Source organism: Salvelinus alpinus, chromosome 26 (assembly GCF_045679555.1).
Source record: "Salvelinus alpinus chromosome 26, SLU_Salpinus.1, whole genome shotgun sequence".
In the NCBI taxonomy this organism is placed as follows: Eukaryota; Metazoa; Chordata; class Actinopteri; order Salmoniformes; family Salmonidae; genus Salvelinus; species Salvelinus alpinus.
Genome location: NC_092111.1, coordinates 24,123,623 through 24,131,904, shown reverse-complemented (window position 1 = coordinate 24,131,904; position 8,282 = coordinate 24,123,623).

Here is an 8,282-nt window from a genome sequence, read left to right as displayed (position 1 = left end):
CACCCACTACACCCCGGTCGTTACAGAATCCGCACGTTCATGGAGTCAGCAGGAGCAGCTGCCAACCCCCTTCCATCGATGGAGGAACGTGTCCTCCATCACACCACCGTTCTCCATCGGATAGGATCGGCGATGGATCAAATGATGGAGAGAATGGACCGATGGGAGAGGAGTGGTCTCCTCTCTGCCCCTCCGGTTCCTCCATCGATGGATCCACCTTCTCCTCCCTCCGCGTCCGGCTCCGGCGCTCTCCATCTTGCGCTCCCGAGGGATTATGATGGAGCAGCGGCTGGGTGCCAGGGTTTTTTGCTCCAACTTGAACTGTACCTGGCGACTATGAGGCCAACTCCATCGGGAGAGGAGAGTGTGAGTGTCCTCGTCTCCTGCCTGACGGGTCGTGCTCTGGAGTGGGCCAACGCGGTCTAGACTCGGCGAAGGAGCACTACCCAGGTGAGCGACTGTTTCATCTTAGGCAGGAGAAGAGGAGCGCGCAGGATTTCGCATTGGAGTTCCGGACCTTGGCCGCTGGGGCTGGGTGGAACGACAGGGCCCTGATAGACCACTACCGGTGTAGTCTCCGGGAGGACGTCCGCAGGGAGCTAGCGTGTCGGGACGCCGCTCTCTCCCTGGACGAACTAATAGACATGTCTATCCGGCTGGACAATCTGCTGGCTGCTCGCGGGCGTTCGGAGAGGGTCCTGTCCGTTCCACCGCCTAGCACTCCCGCTCCCATTCCTATGGAGTGAGGGGGGGGGCCGTGCCGAGCGGTACCGGAGGAGGAGGCTCCTCCTGCACCAGCTGTAGTCGGAGAGGACACACGGCCGATCGGTGCTGGGGGGGGGCCCCTCTGGGAGTCGAGAGGGCAGGCGGAACACTTCTCGGTCACCCCAGGTGAGTCAGCACCAAACTCACTCAGAACCCCCTGTTGGTCACATGTTTGTCTTGATTTTTTTCCTTGACTTTTTTCCCTCTTCCCAGCATAAGGCGCTAATCGATTCAGGCGCAGCTGGGAACTTTATGGATCGCGGACTCGCCATTAAGCTGGGTGTTCCGTTAGTGCCGATAGATTCCCCCTTCCCCGTGCACTCCCTAGATAGCCGACCATTACGGTCAGGGGAACACTACGGTCTTGTTGTGGATCGGTTTTCTAAGTCCTGTCGTTTCCTCCCGTTGCCCGGTCTCCCTACAGCCCTACAGACTGCGGAGGCGCTATTTACCCACGTCTTCCGGCACTACGGGGTGCCGGAGGACATCGTCTCTGATCGGGGTCCCCCGAGAGTAATGGGCAGGTGGAGAGAGTGAACCAGGAGGTGGGTAGGTTTCTGAGGTCGTATTGCCAGGACCGGCCAGGGGAGTGGTCTAGGTACGTCCCATGGGCGGAGTTGGCCCAGAACTCACTCCGTCACTCCTCAACGAACCTATCACCATTTCAGTGTGTGTTGGGCTACCAGCCGGTCCTGGCCCCTTGGCATTCGAGTCAGACCGAGGCTCCTGTGGTGGAGGAGTGGGTACAGCGCTCCAAGGAGACCTGGAGCCGTCCAGGAATCCCTCAAACAAGCCAGTGGACGGCAGAAGAGGAGTGCTGACCGCCACTGCAGTGAGGCCCCCGTGTTTGTGCCGGGGGACAGGGTCTGGCTCTCGACCCGAAACCTACCCCTCCGCTTGCCCTGCCAGAAGCTGGGGCTGCAGTGTGTGGGGCCCTTCAAAGTCCTGAGGAGGATAAACGAGGTGTGTTATAGATTACAACTCCCTTCCCATTATCGCATTAACCCCTCGTTTCATGTGTCTTTCCTCAGGCCGGTGGTAGCTGGTCCCCTGCAGGACGGTGAGGTGCCGGAGGTCCCCCCGCCCCCTCTGGACATCGAGGGGTCCCCGGTGTATACGATACGGGCCATTCTGGACTCGAGACGCCGGGTGAGGGGCCTGCAGTACCTCGTGGACTGGGAGGGGTACGGTCCGGAGGAGAGGTGCTGGGTACCGGTGGGGGACATCTTGGACCCGTCACTGTTGAGGGATTTCCATCGCCTCCTTCCGGATCGCCCTGCGCCTCGCCCTCCGGGTCGCCCTCGAGGCCGGTGTCGGCGCGCTGCGGGAGCCGCACGTCAGGGGGGGTACTGTCACGACTCCTACCGAAGGTGGCTCCCCTTCCTGTTCGGGTGGCGCTCGGCGGTCGTCGTCACCGGCCTACTAGCTGCTACTGATCCCTTTTTCCCCTTTCTGTTTATTGGTTTCACCTGTTTGTGTTTTAGGCTGATTAGTCAGGCTTTATTTACCAGCAGGCCCGCCTACTGGTTGTGCGCGATTGTTTGGTGTACGTGTGTACACGTCTGTGTGTTACGGGTTTCTCATTGTTATGGGTTTTGCTGGACTGTTTAAGTTCTCCGTGTTTGGGGCATTTGTTTTGGTGTGCGCCCTTTGGTTCGTGGGGTTGGCTTATGTTCATCGTTTTTTGTGCATTAAAAAGTATAGCACTAACCTGAACTCTCTGCTTCCTGCGCCTGACTTCTCACCCACTACACCCCGGTCGTTACATGTATAGACAGGAATTAACAACACATTGTATATATACACCACATAAATACGCATTTGACAAAATACACATGTCATTGTGTGACAGTGTCTATACAGTTCCTGTAATATCTTAGCTCAAAGCCTAGGGTTTAGCACAATGCTTAGGGTTTAGCTCAATAACCAGGGTTTAGCTCAATTTCTAGGGTTTAGCTCAATTTCTAGGGTTTAGCTCAATACCTTGGGTTTAGCTCAATACCTAGGGTTTAGCTCAATCCCTAGGTTTTAGCTCAATGACTGGGGTTTAGATAAATACCTAGGGTTTATTTCAAGGCCTAGGGTTTAGCTCAATGCGTAGGATTTAGCTCAATGTCTAGGGTTTAGCTCAATATGTAGGGTTTAGCTCAATGCCCAGGGTTTAGCTCAATAACCAGGGTTTAGCACAACGCCCAGGGTTTAGCTCAATTCCCAGGGTTTAGCTCAATGGCTAGGGTTTAGCTCAATAACTAGGGTTTAGCTCAATAACTAGGGTTTAGCTCAATGCATAGGATTTATCTCAATATCTAGGGTTTAGCTCAATAGGTAGGGTTTAGCTCAATGAGTTTAGCTCAATTCCAAGGGTTTAGCTCAATAACTAGGGATTATTTCAACACCTAGGTTTTAGCTCAATACCAAGGGTTATGCTCAATGCCTAGGGTTTAGCTCAATGAGTTTAGCTCAATGCCCAGGGTTTAACTCAATACATAGGGTTTAGGTCAATGCCTAGGGTTTAGCTCAATGCATAGGGTTTAGCTCAATGCCTAGGGTTTATATCAATGCCTAGGGTTTAGCTTAATGCCTAGAATTTAGCTCAACAACTAGGGCTTAGCTCAACGAGGTTAGCTCAACGCCTAGGGTTAAGCTCAAAACCTAGTTTTTAGCTCAATGCCTATGGATTCGCTCAATGCCCAGAGATGAGCTCAATCAGTTTAGCTCAATGCCTAGGGTTTAGCTCAATGCCTAGGGTGGGCTCAATATCTAGGGGTTAGCTCAATACCTAGGGTTTAGCTAAATGCCTAGGGATTAGCTCAATTCTTAGGGTTTAGCTCAAAGCCTAGGGTTTAGCACAATGCCTAGGGTTTAGCTCAATACCTAGGGTTTAGCTCAATCCCTAAGTTTTAGCTCAATGCCTAGGGTTTAGCTCAATGACTGGGGTTTAGCTAAATCCCTAGGGTTTAGCTCAAGGCCTAGGGTTTAGCTCAAGGCCTAGGGTTTAGCTCAATGCGTAGGATTTAGCTCAATGTCTAGGGTTTAGCTCAATACGTAGGGTTTAGCTCAATGCCCAGGGTTTAGGTCAACGCCCAGGGTTTAGCTCAATGCCCAGGGTTTAGCTCAATAACTAGGGTTTAGCTCAATAACTAGGGTTGAGCTCAATGCCTAGGATTTATCTCAATATCTAGAGTTTAGCTCAATGCCTAGGGTTAGCTCAATGCCTAGGGTTTAGCTCAATTCCTAAGGTTTAGCTCAACGCCCAGGGTTTATCTCAATACCTAGGGTTTAGCTCAATGCTTAACCTCAATGCCTGAAGTTTAGCTCAATGCCCAGGTTTTAGCTCAAAGCCTAGGGTTTAGCTCAATGCCTAGGGTTTAGCTCAATGCCTAGGATTTAGCTCAATGCCCAGGGTTTCGCTCAATGCCTAGGGTTTAGCTCAATGTCTAGGGTGAAGCTCAATGCATTCAGCTCAATGCCTAGGGTTTACCTCAATGCCTAGGATTGAGCTCAATATCTAGGGGTTAGCTCAATGCCTAGGGTTTAGCTCAATGCCTAGGGATTAGCTCAATTCCTAGGGTTTAGCTCAAAGCCTAGGGTCTAGCACAATGCCTAAGGTTTAGCTCAGTACCTAGGGTTTAGCTCACTGAATTTAACTTAATGCAAAGGGTTTAGCTCAATGAAATGATCTCAATCCCGGGGTTTTAGCTCACTGCCTAGGGTATAGCTCAATGGATTTAGGGTTTAGCTCAATGGATTTAGGGTTTAGCTCAATGAGTTTAGGGTGTAGGACAATGCATAGGATTTAGCTCAATGCATAGGGTTTAGCTCAATGTATAGGGTTCAGCTCAATATCTAGGGGTTAGCTCAATAGGTAGGGTTTAGCTCAATGAGTTTAGCTCAATGCCTAGGGTTTAGATCAATGCCCCGGGATTAGCTCAATGCCTAGGGTTTAGCTCAATGCCTCGGGATTAGGTCAATAACAAGGATTTAGCTCAAAGCCTAGGGTTTAGCACAATGCCTACGGTTTTGCTCAATGCATAGGGTTCAGCTCAATATCCAGGGTTTAGCTCAATGCGTAGGGTTTAGCTCAATGAGTTTAGCTCATTGCATAGGGACTAGCTCAATACCCAGGATTTAGCTCAATATCTAGAGTATAGCTCGATGAGTTTAGCTCAACACCTAGGTTTTAGCTCAATGCCTGGGGATTAGCTCAATGCCTAGGGTGTAGCTCAATACTTAGGGTTAAGCTCAATGAATTTAGCTTAATGCCTAGAGCTTTGCCCAATAACTAGGTTTTAGCTCAATGCCAAGGGTTTAGCTCATTGCCTAGGGTTTAGCTCAATACATAGGGATTAGCTCAATACCTAGGGTTTAGCTCAATGAGTTTAGCTCAATGCCCAGGGTTTAGCGCAATGCCAAGGGTTTAGCTCCATTTCTTTGGTTTAGGTCAATACTTGGGGTTTAGCTCAATGCCTTGGGTTTAGCTCAATGCCTGGGGTTTAGCTCAATAAGTTTAGCTCAATACCTAGGGTTTAGCTCAATGTCTAGGGTTTAGCTCAATGCATAGGGTTCAGCTCAATATCTAGGGTTTAGCTCAATGCGTAGGATTTAACTCAATAAGTTTAGCTCAATACCTAGAATTTAGCTCAATATCTAGAGTATAGCTCAATGAGTTTAGCTCAACACCTAGGTTTTAGCTCAATACATAGGGTTTAGCTCAATGCCTAATGTTTATCTCAATACCTAGGGTTTAGCTTAACGCCCAGGGTTAGCTCAATTCTTGGATTTAGCTCAATGCTTAACCTCAATGCCTGGGGTTTAGCTCAATGCCCAGGTTTTATCTTCAAGCCTAGGGTTTAGCTCAATGCCTAGGCTTAAGCTCACTGCCTAGGGTTTAGCTCAATACCTAGGGTTTAGCTCAATGAATTTAGCTTAATGCCTAGGGCTTTGTTCAATGCCTAGGGTTTAGCTCAATACCTAGGGTTTAGCTCAATACCTAGGGTTTAGCTCATTGCCAAGGGTTTTGCTCAATTTCTTTGGTTTAGGTCAACACTTGGGGTTTAGCTCAATGCCTTGGGTTTAGCTCAATACCTAGGGTTTAGCTCAATGAGTTTAACTCAATACCAGGGGTTTAAATCAATGTCTAGGGTTTAGCTAAATGCTTAGTGTTCAACTCAATACCTAGGGTTTAGCTCAATGCCAAATGTTTATCTCAATACCTAAGGTTAGCTTTACGCCCAGGGTTAGCTCAATTCCTAGGGATTAGCTCAATGCTTTACCTCAATGCCTGGGGTTTAGCTCAATGTCTAGGGTTTAGCTCAATGCATAGGGTTCAGCTCAATATCTACGGTTTAGCTCAATGCGTAGGGTTTAGCGCAATGAGTTTAGCTCAATGCATAGGGATTAGCTCAATACCTTGGATTTAGCTCAATATCTAGAGTATAGCTCAATGAGTTTAGCTCAACACCTAGGTTTAGCTCAATACCTAGGGTTTAGCTTAATGCCCAGGGTTAGCTCAAATCCTAGGGTTTAGCTCAATGCTTAACCTCAATATCTAGGGTTTAGCTCAATGTGTAGGGTTTAGCTCAATGAGTCTAGCTCAATGTCTAGGGATTATCTCAATGCCTAAGGATTAGCTCAATGCCTAGGGATTAGGTCAATGCATAGGGTTCAACTCAATATCTTGGGTTTAGCTCAATGCGTAGGCTTTAGCTCAATGAGTTTTGCTCAATGCCTAGGGATTAGCTCAATACCTAGGATTTAGCTCAACATCTAGAGTTTAGCTAAATTAGTTTACCTCAATGCCTTGGGATTAGCTCAATGCCTTGGGTTTAGCTGAAAGCCTAAAGTTTAGCTCAATCCCTTGGGTTTAGCTCAATCCCTTGGGTTTAGCTCAATCCCTTGGGTTTAGCTCAATCCCTAGGGTTTAGCTCAATGCCTGAGGTTTAGCTCAATGCCTGAGGTTTAGCTCAATGCCTAGGGTTTAGCTCAACACCTAGGTTTTAGCTCAACGCGTAGGTTTTAGCTCAATGCCTAGGGTTTAGTTCAATACCTAGGGTTTAGCTCAATGCCTTGGGTTTTCCTCAATGAGCTTAGCTCAGTTCCTATGGTTTAGCTCAATACCTTGGGTTTAGCTCAATACCTAGGGTTTAGCTCAATGCCTAGGGTTTAGCTCAATGCCTAGGGTTTAGCTCAATAATTAGGGTTTAGACCAATGCCTAGGGTTTAGCTCAACAACTTGGGTTTAGCGCAATGCGTAGGGTTTAGCTCAATGAGTTTAGCTCAATGCCTAGGGATTAGCTCAATACCTAGGATTTAGCTCAATATCTAGAGTATAGCTCAATGAGTTTAGCTCAACACCTAGGTTTTAGCTCAACAACTAGGTTTTAGCTCAATACCTAAGGTTTAGCTTAACGCCCAGGGTTAGCTCAATTCTAGGGTTTAGCTCAATGCTTAACCTCAATGCCTGGGGTTTAGCTCAATGCCCAGGTTTTATCCTCAAGCCTAGGGTTTAATTCAATGCCCAGGTTTTAATTCAATGCCTAGGCTTCAGCTCAATGCCTAGGGTTTTGCTCAATGCCTATAGTTTAGCTCAATGCCTAGGGTTTAGCTCAATACCTAGGCTTCAGCTCAATGCCTAGGGTTTTGCTCAATGCCTATAGTTTAGCTCAATGCCTAGGGTTTAGCTCAATACCTAGGGTTTAGCTCAATGAATTTAGCTTAATGCCTAGGGCTTTGCTCAATGCCTAGGTTTTAGCTCAATGCCAGGGGCTTAGCTCATTGCCTAGGGTTTAGCTCAAAACCTAGGGTTTATCTCGATGGCTAGGGTTTAGCTCAAAGAGTTTAGCTCAACGCCAAGGGTTTAGCTCAATGCCAAGGAAGGGTTTAGCTCAATTTTTGGGGTGTAGGTCAATACTTGGGGTTTAGCTCAATGCCTTGGGTTTAGCTCAATGCCTAGGGTTTAGCTCAATGAGTTTAGCTCAAAACCTAGGGTTTAGTTCAATGTCTATGGTTTAGCTCAATGCATAGGGTTCAGCTCAATATCTAGGGTTTAGCTCAATGAATAGGGTTTAGCTCAATGCATAGGGTTTTGCTCAATATCTAGGGTTTAGATCAATAGGTAGGGTTTAGCTCAATGAGTTTAGCTAAATGCCTAGGGTTTAAGTCAATGCCTCGGGACTAGCTCAATGCCTAGGGTTTAGCCCAATGCCTCGGGATTATCTCAATGCCTAGGGTTTAGCTCAACGCCAAGGGTTTAGCTCAATGACAAGAGTTTTGCTCAATTTCTTTGGTTTAGGTCAATACTTGGGGTTTAGCTCAATGCCCTGGGTTTAGCTCAATGCCTAGGGTTTAGCTCAATACCTAGGATTTAGCTCAATGTCTAGAGTTTAGCTAAATTAGTTTAGCTCAATGCCTAGGGTTTAGCTCAATTCCTAGGGTTGAGCTAAATACCTAGGGTTTAGCTAAATACCTAGGATTTAGCTCAATGCCTAGGGTTTAGCTCAATGAGTTTAGCTCAATGC